Genomic DNA, 13,324 nt, shown 5'->3' on the forward strand with positions numbered 1-13,324 from the left:
CATTACGTGCATTAGGTCTACCCCGAATCAAAAGTGAACTAGGCCATCAAACACAATATTATATGTTCGCACTTGGCACTTGTTGACTAGGAAAACAAGCAGACCACACCCTTTGTGTTTTTAAACAAATATGTATGAATAGTAACCATGATTTAAAAATAGATAAATCCTGAAGTGTATGTGGTTTAGTGCAGAAAGGGTTATTACTTTCAGTTAAGAGTTGTATTTCGAAAAGGTTCACAATTGTGCTTTTTACGGAACTCTTAGATCAGTGAAGTCTATTTGGCAAAACATTAAATATTGAGATGTGTAGAGACTGAATCATGTAAAACATTTTCCTACTCAGTTCAGTTTGTATTGGTTTGTAATATTGAGAAAAGAAAGCATTACCTCTCTAAAGAAAACGTCATCTGTTTCTATTGCGACTGTTCTCCCAATCTGATTTCCTTTGTATTAAACTCACTCTTACTTTACTCCTCCATCTCGATTACTTTTTCCTTCGCTCCCTCCATTGTGTCACCTCATCCTTCCAAACAATTTTCTTTCTAATGAATACTTCTAATGACAGATTACTCACCTTGTGAATACCTCCAGGCACTAGGCTGTATCTGTAGATTGTTCTCAACAATTTTCTAGTAGACTACTAGGTGGTGTACTTCGATGCCATGTCAACTCTGCCTCACCCAGGAAATGACGCTGGAGCCATATTTAAGCTGACATCCTGCACTCTGACGTCAGCTCCTGCCTTTCTGTGTCTTCCAACGCAGATCCGGGGCTACCTCCCTCATTTTTTGTCACTTGACAGAACATATTTTTGCCAACACTGTAACTTTTACAGTGTTTCCCTCTATAACTACAGGATTTAAACCCTGCAGAGAGTGCCAAAAGCAGATTTTGGGGATTGAACCCTACCATGTATGTCTCTCATGTCTAGGCTCCTCGCATGACTCAAAATCATTTGAAGACTGCACCAGGATGAATCTGAAGGCCACCCAAGACCATAGGGAGCATACTGCACTGACAGTGGCTCTCACAGCCTCTCTGTCCGCTCTCTTTGGAGACAGGCAGGCAGGAGGCCCGATGTTATTATTTTAATGTATTTGGGAAGGTAGAGTTAACAATAAAGGTGGTGTATGAGGGTAGCAGGTTGTCAGGTAAGATTTCCATTTTTGTATGGGGAGTGGCAGGACTCCTTGTTATGCATGGCTCCCACATAACTCCTCTATCCCTGCTGCTTATCTAAGTTTGAGAAGAATGGGTCGGTTGTGCCATACATAACATAGAATCATTGATGGGTAACTGCGAATAATGGGGATGTTTTTCATCTCGGGGTTCTGAGTGAAATCGTAGGGAACTCAAGTTTTGTTCTAGTTGTTTATCTGTGTTCTTACAATACCTCAGTGAAAAACACCCGTTAATCGCAGTTAACCATCTATGATTGTAAATATTTCTTTCTATTCTTCAAACAAGGATTTACAAATGTATAGTACTAATTGAGATAGTTTATAATATATGATAAGACAAAAATTTATTTTCAGTAGAGTTTTTGCCAATTTTTCTTGCTGCCTGAAATATGCCCTACATGAAATAGCTCTATCCCTATTGGGCATATACGGTCACATATTTGCAGGATTAGATCTCCTTTTGGAGCACTTTTCCAAAGGAGCCTTGGACTATGGACTAAAACAAAGGCATTCTTACTGAAACGTGTGGTTTCTCCACCATTTGTAAACGTCTGCTTGCATAAATATGATGCCATGGGAAATGCTTTTTCCTGTGAATCAGTCTCTTTCCATTCACCCTCATTAAATACTGTGTGTTTCCCCTTTATTCTAACCACAGAAACCCCCCTAACTCTTTGATGCTTTCCTCACCCTTTGTTGCTCTGTACTCCTCTTTGTTGTATCCTCCTTTGCTACTTTCTCTACCATGTTTTTGTTGTTCTAGTTTATTACTCCAATTTGTTCTTTGTTCCCCATTATTACTTCCTGCCTCTCTTTTGTTGAATTCCCCCACTTCCATTACCTTCTCCATATTTCGTTGCTCTACAACTTTTGTTTGTCTTCCCTTTTGTGTCACGTCTTTTGTTTCAGTCTTTTTATGTTTGTCATGCACTTTTGTTTTTGCCTCCATTTTTTGTTGCTCTCTGCTCGAGTTACTATCTCTTTTGTTGCTCTGTCCCGCCTCTTTGTTGCTTGCCCCCCACTTTGTTTCTCTTATCCTCTTTCTTTCTCTAGCCGTTTATTGCTCTGTCTTCCCTTTGATTGCGGTCTCTCCCCATTTATTGCTCTCTGTCCCCATTCCGTGTCCTCTCCCCCCCTTGGGTATTGCCTTGCCCTTTTTGGTACTGTCTTCCCGTCTTTGTTGCGCTTTCCGTTACATATCTAATTCTCTCTGTACTTGCTTCTGATATCTTGCCCCATTGTTCATCTATTGCCTCCTTTGTGTTCTCCTGCACCTTTTCTGCTCTTGCGTCCTGTCTTGCTCTCTCGTGTTGCCTGTTGTTATAATACCTTTTTGTTGTGCTAATTATTCTGCTCACTGAGGAGTTTTCACATGATGCCATATTCCATGGTCATCAATGCTGAGTACAGCCGCAAAACTGGAGAGAGAATCGAAGATCTTCGCCCTGACATCTACATTCCACGTTTACTTTATTAGGGAAGGACTATACCAATGCCCCACTTACATATTTTAATCAGAAAAGATAACCGAGTTCACTTGATCAATTTTGTACGTAGCACAAACAAAAAACGACGAGCTATTTCTAAATATTCCTAACTACACACTCCTGCTTCAGGAGCAGGCAGGCTGTGTAAGCAAAGTCCAATGACTTCAAGTGTGTGCTGAAGTCATCTATCTGGAAAATGGACAGAAGCTCCGACAGAAACAGGGATCATCACCAGGAACCACAATGTGAGAACCAAATTGATTCGTAGTTTACTAAGGGATGACAGCTGTCTGTATATATGAATGACATTTGCCAGTTGGAGCAAACCTGCTGCCCCTGAACAACAAGCACTGCCTTTCACATTGTCTTCCTTTCCTGCATAGGTTGTGGTAGGGACTTTTCTAAGGAAAATATACTTGGTTTGCGACAAGAGCAGGTCCTGTAGATTCTACCTGGCTTGCGACATGTGTGAAGAGCATAAAGGGAGCCAGCCCCTCTCAGACACCTCTATGAGGAGAGAAATTGTGCTCCAGCTTCTTTGGTTGCAATTTCAGTCGGCAAGCATTACCTCCTCGTTAGTCTTCCTCGCCACATGACTTACATAGTGAGATTCAGCTCCATACCAGAACCCTCCAAAGCAAAAAGTTAGCCTCCCATGCCTCCCATCCCTTCCCAAGATGGCCGACCCATTACCACCTGCCCTCTATAAGAGGCGGGCCGGCCCAACCCATCAGCCTGAAACAACCAAGCACAAACATGAAGCCGATAGCCAGACAGGGAGGGAGGGATGGGAACTCATGTGGCGAGGAAGACTATACTCGGAGTAATGAAGATTACCGGTAAGTAACCGGGGCATTAACTCTGATTGGCAATTACCCAGAAGTCGACATATAAGCGAGTCCCACTTCAACATGAGGTAGAACAACCAGAATAATACAGACATTTGTGGACCTTGCTCTGGACTTTTGGGAAGGTGGAATTGAGTTTCTAAGCTTTCCTTTTGATTGAAACAAGCCTGAGTGAGTGCCCTTATGAAGCTCTGCAAGCTTGTCTGGCTCTGCTGCTAACATGCTTATTGGAAGCCCTACCAACTCAAGATTTGTAGCAAGGTGTATACAGTGCATATAAACCCTCTACTCCTCACACAAGACCAGAAGATGGCTACCAAAAACAAATACACATCATCATATGCAGGTAAACTGAATGACTTCTAATCCTGGCAAGCACAATCCCCACTCTGCACTTTATTTATCCCTGAATTCGTCCTTTGAATGCTGAGGTCTAGCATCCAGTTAACCTGTATGCTAAGAAAAAGGGTCTTGATGGTCCTAACGTATGCCCTTGGTTGCCTGTAAGCTCAGATACTACCGTAGGCCACAATCCTCGCTGAATATTCTCATCTTTATTGCAAATGTACTAGTTGTGTTGTACTTTATCTAAACTCAACACCACACCACCAAATTTGAAGTATGATTTACTGTTTATTAATGTCTTCCCAGATATTGACACGGGCTTATGAAGCTAATTCTTTCACAGGCAGAGTTTCCATTGGCTGGTTAGAGGGGCGCACTCTCACTATTGATAATTTTTGTTGTCCCTGTGACAGCCGAATACCAGTAGCGTCCGGTGTCAGAGGAGAGTGGCGGGGCGGGGGGGGGGTGGGGGGGGGTGGTGGGACAACGAAAAACAAAAATCAAGGGAATTACCTGCCATCTGCAGCCCGCTCCATCACCGTCTTCTGTCCCTCTCCTGGCTCCACTGCAGATAGAGTCTCAGACTCTCCTGCGGCCAATCCTGAAGCTGCTCTCATACCTGAAGTTGCTCTCATACTTGAGCGCAGCTTCAGGATTGGCCTGAGCACCCGTGATTTGTGCTCCCAGGGAGACTGGGAGCTATGCTTTGCTATCTCCAATCCAGCAACGCAGCTGAGTTGGAGAGAGCTTCAGCGCATACCACTCCCCGTGGGTGCATGTTATCCCCCTTGCCCCACCCCCAAGACTCCAGGAAACAAAATAAAACGATAATAAACCATGGTTTGTTATCGTTTTATTTTTTTTACCCTGCAGGCAGTGGGGCGACACAACCAAATACCCTAAGTACACACTTTTGCCCTATACATCGCTCCTGACCCCCTTTGTCATGCTTTCTTCTCTCCTTTGTTACACTCTCTCTCCTTTGTCCAGCTCATTCTCTCTGTCATACTGCATTCCTATTTTGTTGCCCTCTGTCCTTCTGTGTGTCTCTCTAGCTTTCACTTTGCTGCGCTAGTCTCATTTCCCTACACTTCATCCCTTTGGTTATGCTTGATCTCCTTGGTTGTGCTTCATTCCCTAGCAGCTGTGGCTCTCCTTTTTGTTGGTGCACTCTCTTGTGATGCAATCTCTCAGAAATGTGTTGCATGCTCTTTTTCATTATCTGCCCTCTGTGTACTTTTTGTTATGCATCCCCACTTTCTTCCTCTTCCCTTAACTCGATCTCCTACTTTGCTCTCGCGTCTCCTATGATTACCTCTTGCATAGCTGTTGCTTTTTGCTCTATTATGTCAAGTTCTGCAAATATTTCATCTGTTTGCGTCTCCCTCAATTTTTGTCTCCCAGTTTGCTGCTCTCCTTGCTTCGTGGTCACCTATTGCCATTTTGCTGTTCTATCCATGTTTTGACACTGCCTTCGTCTGGTACACACCCTCCATTTACCGTCTTTGGTGATGTATTCCATTTTCCGTGTTTAATTACACACATTTCTGCGCTAACGCTAGGAAGATGTTTATAAAAAGCAGAACATTTTATTGTATGAATAATTATCCTTTGAAAAGCTTAGGTAATTCCATAATTATTGAAGTAGTTCAAACCTTCAAAGCGAAACAGACTGCTGTAGTTATGAAATTGAATCATTTTGTTTCTTTTTTTCAAAACCGTTTTTATTGAGAGTTCAAGCAAGGTTCAGGACAGCCCTCCACAGTCAGGAGGAGACTGCCAACAACACACACAGATAAAAGCATGGCAGTGAACCCAGAGTTTTACGAAAAGCACACCCCAATTCCCTCCCGACCCACCTATCCCCAACAACACCCCCCCCAACGCCCCCCCAGCTACCCACCCCTTATCCCACCCTAGCCCAGTGCACGTGATCACAGGTCAGCAACATGAGATGGAAATCAGAGTCAGTGTCGGCTAATAGCCTAGGGCACGGGATCCACATCAAGGGCCAGTACATCATCAATATCAGCCGGGGGATCGAGGTCCAAACCCCTGTAGTCTGCCCACCGTTTCCAGATTTTGTAGTGTTTCCGGGGGCACCCCCTGGCCTCAAATACGGGTATTTCTAGACCCATTAGAAAGTCCAATCCCGCCTTCCATGCACTCAGTGGGGGGGCACGTTCGCTCTTCCATGCTTGGGCCAGATCACGCTTGGCCACCACTAGTCCCAACAGCAGCAAGTGTCGTTTGTAAGCGTTACCCCCAACATTTTCCAGAATATGAAGGAGACCCAGCCTAGGGGTACGGGGAATGTCCCACCCCAATACCTCCGACAGGCAGTCCCACACCCCGGCCCAGAATCGGGTCAGCCTCTCACAGGACCATACTGTATGGAAAAGCGTCCCCCTTTCAGCACCGCACCTCAGACATTCTGGAGCAGCTATGAGGCCCGCCCGCCACAGCCGCTCTCTAGTATAATAGGCCCTATGAAGGTACTTGAATTGAATAAATCTAAGACGGACGGCTATAGCTGCGCCGCGGGGGGATTCAAGGGCCTTGCGCCAATCATCGTCATCCAGGGGGCCAACATCATTCTCCCAGGAGGCCTTCAATGTCGAAAGGGAGGGGGAGCAGTGTGTGACCAGGGAGCGGTATATCTGAGAGACCTTCTTGTCGCCCAGGTCGCCCATAAACAGTCTAGCCTCAATAGGACTAAAGTCGGGGAGTTGCTCCAACCCCACCAGGCTAGGGCCAAGGGCATGGCGGAACTGAAGATACCGAAATAATTGGGACCTAGACAGACTATATTCGGAACTAAGGTCCTGAAAGGACTTAAGTGTAGTTCCGTTAAGGACATTACCGAGGGACGAGATCCCGATCGCGTCCCAGTTGCCAAACCCGGACAAGGAGGCCAGCGCTGGTAGTAGGCCGTTGTGCCACAGCGGTGTCTCGGCCGTCAGCCTGCCCCACCACCCCATACGGTGCAAAGCCTGCCGCCAGATCGCGAAGACCACCTGAGTGACCCTTGGCAAAGCCCTCCTCTGTCTGGCCGAGTACAGCAGGGTGTGGAGTGTGGCACGTCCCATCAATGAATGTTCCAGTGCATAGGCCGGATCACCACGGTCCCCATACCACCACTCGTTGAGCACTAGGAGATGGGAGGCCTGGTAATACGATAGTAGATCCGCGGCCGCCAAGCCGCCACAGTAGGTAGAGAGAAAGCAGGTACGCAGTGCCACCCTAGAAGCACCCCCGGCCCACAGAAATCTACCCAGTACCGAGTTGACACTGCGGAACCATTGCGGGTCGATTTTATATGGGTGATTCTGTAGTTGGTAGAGGAGCCGAGGCAGGGCCACCATTTTGAATATGGCCGACCGGCCATAGATATTAAGGGGCATACGCATCCAGGTCTTAACGTCTATCTGGACCCTGTCCCACACCGGCTGGACGTTCCGATCCCACGCCACGGTAGTCGAGGCTGAGAGGAAAACGCCCAGATACTTCATGCCATCGACCGCCACCTGAAGGGACGCAGCCCACTGGCAGCTCACCGAGGCCCCCCCCAATACCCACAGGGTTGACTTGCGAGGGTTAAGAAAAAACCCCGACGCCTGACCGAACTCCCGCATTAACTCAAGAACACGAGGTCCTGTACGGTGTAGGTCGGTCATAAAGAAGAGCACGTCATCCGCATACAAGGCAATGCGGTCCGAGTGGTCCGTCCCCCACACGAAACCCCGATAGAGCGCGTCCTGGCGCACCCGGGCGGCCATAGGCTCCATAGCCAGCGCGAAGAGGTACGGGGAGAGGGGGCACCCCTGACGAGTGCCCCTGGCCACAGGAAACCGCGCAGAGATCGCCCCAGAAACACGCACCGAGGCGGTGACATTAGTATAGAGTAATTTCACATAGGAGATGAAGACCGGACCCAAGTTCAGTAGTGGCAGAAGGGCAAAGAGGTAGGTCCAGCTGACTGAGTCAAAGGCACTATCTATGTCAGCCAACAACAGTGCCGCTTGGTCCCCAGTCGTCCCAATCGCGTCAATCGCTGCCTGCGCCCGCCGAATGTTGTGTCGCGTCGCCCGGCACGGCATAAATCCCGCCTGGTCTGGGTGAACAAGGGCCGAGATGTGTGGAAGCAGGCGATTTGCAAGCGCCTTGGCCAGGAGTTTGGCCTCAAAATTAATAAGGGAGATGGGGCGGTACGACTCGTGGCGCTCAGGGGGTCTGCCCGGCTTTTGAAACACCACAATTTCGGCGTGACGCCAGTCTGGGGGGAGGCTACCCCGCTCCCGAGCTAGTTCCAGTGCCCGCCTGTAATGCGGCCCGAGCTGTAGGTGGAATTTCCGGTAGAATTCGCTGGGGAACCCGCTGGGCCCAGGCGCTTTACTCACATTAAGTTGACCCAGTGCTTCACCCAGTTCTTCATCTGTCAGGGGGAGATCTAGGGCATCACGGACATCGTCAGGTACCGCTTGTGGGCGGACCGCTGTGAGGTAAGCCTCAATGCAGTCGGGGGAGAGGCTCTCACGAGAGGTATACTGATGCTCGTAGTAGCGCGCAAAGCTCGCCGCAAGGATCGAGGGGTCCGTAATTGCCACCCCCGCATCGTCGACCAGCCCCGGCAGGGTGATCGGTTGGAAAGTCTGCTGACACAGCCGGTGGAGCATGGTGCAAGACTTGTCGCCCCACTGGTATACTCTACTACGTGTAGCCAGCCACGCCTGGCGGGCCTCATCTAACAAGACCGAGGAGTAAGACTGTTGCGCTTGTAGAAGCAGCCGCAGCATCACATCATCGGCTGCCTCCCTATGTCGTGCCTCCCGCCTTTCCACACGTTCCGCAGCAGTAGCAATACTTTCTTGTCGGGTCCGGCGAGCAGAAGCGCACCAGGCAATATCGACACTCCTCAAGGCAGGTTTCATGGCCTCCCACACCGTCACCGCATCAACCCCCTCGGTAAGATTGTCCTGCCAATAGTGGGCGATCGCGCCGCGCAGATGCCGGGAGTAGCCCGGTTGCTGCAGGTGCCACGTAGGCATCCGCCATCTGAACGGTTGGCGCGCTTTACAAAGGTCAATCTGAACCGCCACAGGGGAGTGGTCGGACAGCCCGCGAGGCCGGATCGCCGCCCCCTTCACCCTGTCAAGGAAGGCCCCCGGTACAAACACACAATCCAAGCGCGAGAAGGAGCCATGCACAGCAGACACATAGGTGTATTCTCGTCGCTCTGCATGAAGATGCCTCCACACATCCACCCATCCAAGACCATCAATCATTGCACTCAGCTTTGTAGGGGAGGCCACAGCCGCGACCCCTCGCCCCCTCTTCCTGTCTAAAGTCATATCTAACACATCGTTCCAGTCACCACCAATCACAGCCAGGGAACGGGGAAGCTCGGCCCACAAGGTAAACAGCCGCTCCGCAAGGGCCCACTGCAGCGGGGGGGGGCATACACACTACCAAATATTACAGGCTCCACACCAATCTTCCCCTGTACAAACACAAATCGGCCCTGAGGATCGAGCCATTGACACTCATGAGTATAGGCTAATCGCTTGTGGACCAGGATGGCCACCCCCCTCGAGCCCCTAGCAAACCCGGCATGAAACACCTGGTGGAAGCCAAACCTCTGCAGACTCAGTGCTTTAGTACCCAGCATGTGCGTTTCCTGGAGAAGGAGCACATCAGCCAAGTCCCTTTTTGCCCAGCGAAGCACAGCCCCCCGTTTGATCTTGTCCAGGAGCCCCCGGACATTCCAGCTCAATATACGCATAAGAGTACCAGACGGCACAAGTCGTGGATGGGTCTGTTCCTGCAATCCCCGTAGCCCGACCCAGACTCCCAACCCTCCAGCTGCCAACATCATAAGAAACACGTGCACCCCGTAGAACACAACCCTGACCCCCACTACCCCGCTAAACCCGACCCAACCCACCAGAGACCAAACACCCCAGTACCCCCCACCCCCATACCTCAATGAACAATGAAGTATCTGTCGCGGTATACGGTACTTCAGGCCCAAAACACAGCGCCCAAAGCCAGCCAAACCAATGGATCCCAACCAGTCCCCCCCCGAACTAAACAGACACGCTCCCAGAACCACCCCCCAGTCCCAACAGGAGGAGGCAGCCCATAGTACGTGCCCCGAACCCCATCAAACATATGGCAAAGTCACAAGCAAAGCACCACCGGGAGGCACCAGACCACAAGGGCCCAAGTATACGCCAAAGAAGAGGTCAATACTGCACCAGCCAATGTCCGTTCCACCGGCCAGGGCCCAGCAGCCGCAGTGCACAGCCACAGATGCAGGCAATCAGCAGATAATCCTAGCGAATAGTGATCAGGGGTCTTTGCCAGATTGGTCCGTATCGGGCTGTGTGTCCCCCAGAAGGGGATCCCGGGACAAGGACCTCCGCCGGGAGCGGGACTTGCGGTGCCGTTTTCCTTTGCCTGACGAGTTGCTCCGGTCCTGTGATGAGACACGCGACGACCCGGAGTGCAACCCCGGCTGGACATGCGGTCGAAGTCTGACCGCCTCATCGGTCCAGTTGAAGACGGCCTCCGGTGTATCAAAGAAGAGGGTCTTGGAGTTGAAGATCACCCGGAGGCGAGCAGGATAGAGCAGCGAGTATTGAATCTTCAGGCCACGCAACTTGGCCTTAGCCGCCAGGAAGGAGTGCCTCTGCTGGTGGACCAGTTTGGTATAGTCTGGGAATATCATGATCTTGTGGTTGTCGTAAAGCAGAGTGTCTTTAAGCCGTGCCTCCCGGAGGATAACGTCCCGGTCATGGAAGTTGAGGAACCTGGCAATGATCGGGCGAGGCCGCTCCCCGGCCGGCGGTTTCTGCGTCAGGGCGCGGTGTGCACGCTCCACCACGAAGCAGCGCGACAGGGTGTCCGGGGGTAGCCAGCCCTCCAGCCATCAGGATAGGAAGGCATCCATGGGCCCTTTCTCGCAGTCCTCCGGAAAGCCAACAAAGCGTAGGTTGTTTTGCCGCGCCCGCCCTTCGGCATCCTCCACCCGAAGTGCCAGGCCCCGTTGAGTCTGTTCCATGTCGGCAACCTTCCGCTTGAGAGCGCCAACATCCCCTTCCATCGCCGTGACCCTGGTCTCCGTTTCAGCAACGCGGGCGACCGCATTGCGAAGATCCTGGCGCAGCAGCATCACATCGGCACCCACCGCGCCAATCTTCGCGTCCAGCATGTCGCGGGACTGTGTAATGGCTGACAGCAACGCCGCGTTGTCCGGTCCAACAGTTTGGCCCCCACCAGCCGCTCCAGCCCCTCCACCAGGGCCGGTAAATTTATCAATGGGTCCAGTCTTAGCGGCGGCTGACCCCCTGGTCATGGCGGTCGCAGGGATAGCAAATCAGCAGCACTCGCCTGAACGGGGTCGCACCGTGTGGTAGTCCTCTCCCCTGGTCCCGGGCGGGGCGTCCAGAGCACACCAAGCCGCTCGGCACCCCTTCGCCAGCAGCCCGCAAATCACAGGTAGGCCCCCAGGTAGCACCGTTCACCAACGCTCAGCAGATCGTTGCCGTCGACCCCCGCAGGGCAGGTCCCCAAGTGCTTACCCCTGCCGTCCGCTCCTGTGCACCCCCCAGGCCCAGGACACCGCAGGGGACACCTCCGGTCCGATCGGCTGGTTAGGGCCCACAGAGAACTCCCGGGGCCCCACGTCCCACAGCAGGTCCCGTAGCACGAGGTGGGAGGGAGGGGGGGGGCAGCACTCACTGTTCGATGGACACCCTCCGCAGGTCGGCGCTAGGCCCACACCGGGCCCACCAGTACTCCCGGTACAGCGCAGAGATGGGTCACTCCAGGTCAGTCCACAAGCTCTCCGGCCACTGCTCCGGGGACCACAGGGATAGGATAGGGCAACTGTTCAGGCCCAGCACCCGACCGACCCCTCAGATCCGGGGGGCGCCGATGTGTCCGCACTTCCGGTCCAGAAGATAGGGCCGACGACTCCGGGCGGGGAACCACCAAACTCGAGGTCCCGGCTCCACTAAGGCCGAGTAGGCCGCAGGTCTTCCACGGCCCCCACTAGGCTCAAGCCCCCCACCGTTGGAATGGTGGGGAGAGGCGGGGGACTCCGCAGCCGGTCGCTGGCAGCAGGCAGCTTCTAATCACGGCCAAAGAACAGCGCCGCAGGCCCAGGATCGAGACCCCCAGTCCGGGTGCGCCAAACTCGAGGCCCCGGCTCGCCCGACCGGCACCAGGCCGCTCACCGCTTCTGGATCGCCGCAGCGCCGAGAAAGGTCCCAGCGCGTCACTCTCCGCACCGGAGTGCTCCTCGTGTCATCCGACGCCGGTACCCCTGACCAAACACACAATACGGGTCCGGGGGCCAGGAGAAATCACAGGATAAGTATCGGGCCGGCGGGGGCTCTTAGCAAGCTACGTCCGCCATGATCGCCCGCCAAGCCACGCCCCCAATCATTTTGTTTCTTGATAAAAATTATATTGATATGCAAAAAAGGTATTTTATTAATAATGAATGTTGTACTCTTTGATAGCGATGTATCACATATATCACCAATTAAGGGACTAATTTGGACGCCTTTCAGACCAACACCGACAGCCTGTCGGTGACGACCAGACCGGCTGAAAGTGATTTTGTCCGGCCGCCAGATTATGATACCGGTGGTCAGACCATTTGCCCTTGGGGGAAGAACCTTGCCTCCCTCAGGATTCAAGATTCAGTCGGGCAGAGGTCGGAATCCTATCCCTACAATGGAGGAGGTGCCTGTGCAGGCTCCACCGTAGAGATTAGGATGTTCCTTTCGGATTGCCTTTGCATGGCGGCCCGACTGCTATAAAAAAGCAGATGGAACAGACTTTGGGGGCCCCTAGCAGGGAATCCGTCCCCAGTGGGCCACTGCTTAGTGGCCTGGGTAGACAAATGTAGTGCCCCCACACATCAATGCACCGTCTGCCAGGCACCACATGGTGCCTGGCACACAGTGCATGGATGTGCACAAAGTGCTTTTTTTTCTAGTGCGGATTGTGCTGCTGCCCTTTTCCTGGGCCGCAGCACAAGCCACACTAGCAAAAAGCACTTTCCGATCGCCACCATGGCAGTCATATTGTTATAGGGCGGATGGAACCGCCAGCTTATTGTTGGACCGTTACCTACCTAATACGAAGCCGGTCGGTCGTCCTCTTGACTCTATCTCTCTTTCACCCTTTTGTTCTTCCTTATGCTCATTTCTACCCTTGTGAGCCTCTTTTATTCACTTTTTCACCCTTTTTGTGTCTCTTTTGCTTGCTCTTTCACCATTTTGTGCCTCTCTTGTTGCCTCATCTTTTCCACCCTTTTGCCTTGTGTGCCACGCACCCCTTCCAGCCTTCCGTGCCCCTCCCCGATCCTTACCTGCTTATCCCATGTTTCCTCGCCCGCTAATCCCCACCCACTGACCCCACCACTGACCCCACACCCCGCCCCTCC

The 13,324-nt window shown here is 52.0% G+C and overlaps 1 protein-coding gene across 2 annotated transcripts in view; it reads left to right on the plus strand.

Annotated features, from left to right (window-relative positions):
* Positions 1-13,324, plus strand: part of CDKL5 (cyclin dependent kinase like 5) — a 1,270,306-nt gene that overhangs the window by 478,309 nt on the left and 778,673 nt on the right. The window lies entirely within an intron of this gene.

This window comes from Lissotriton vulgaris, chromosome 8 (assembly GCF_964263255.1).
Source record: "Lissotriton vulgaris chromosome 8, aLisVul1.2, whole genome shotgun sequence".
NCBI classification, from domain to species: Eukaryota; Metazoa; Chordata; class Amphibia; order Caudata; family Salamandridae; genus Lissotriton; species Lissotriton vulgaris.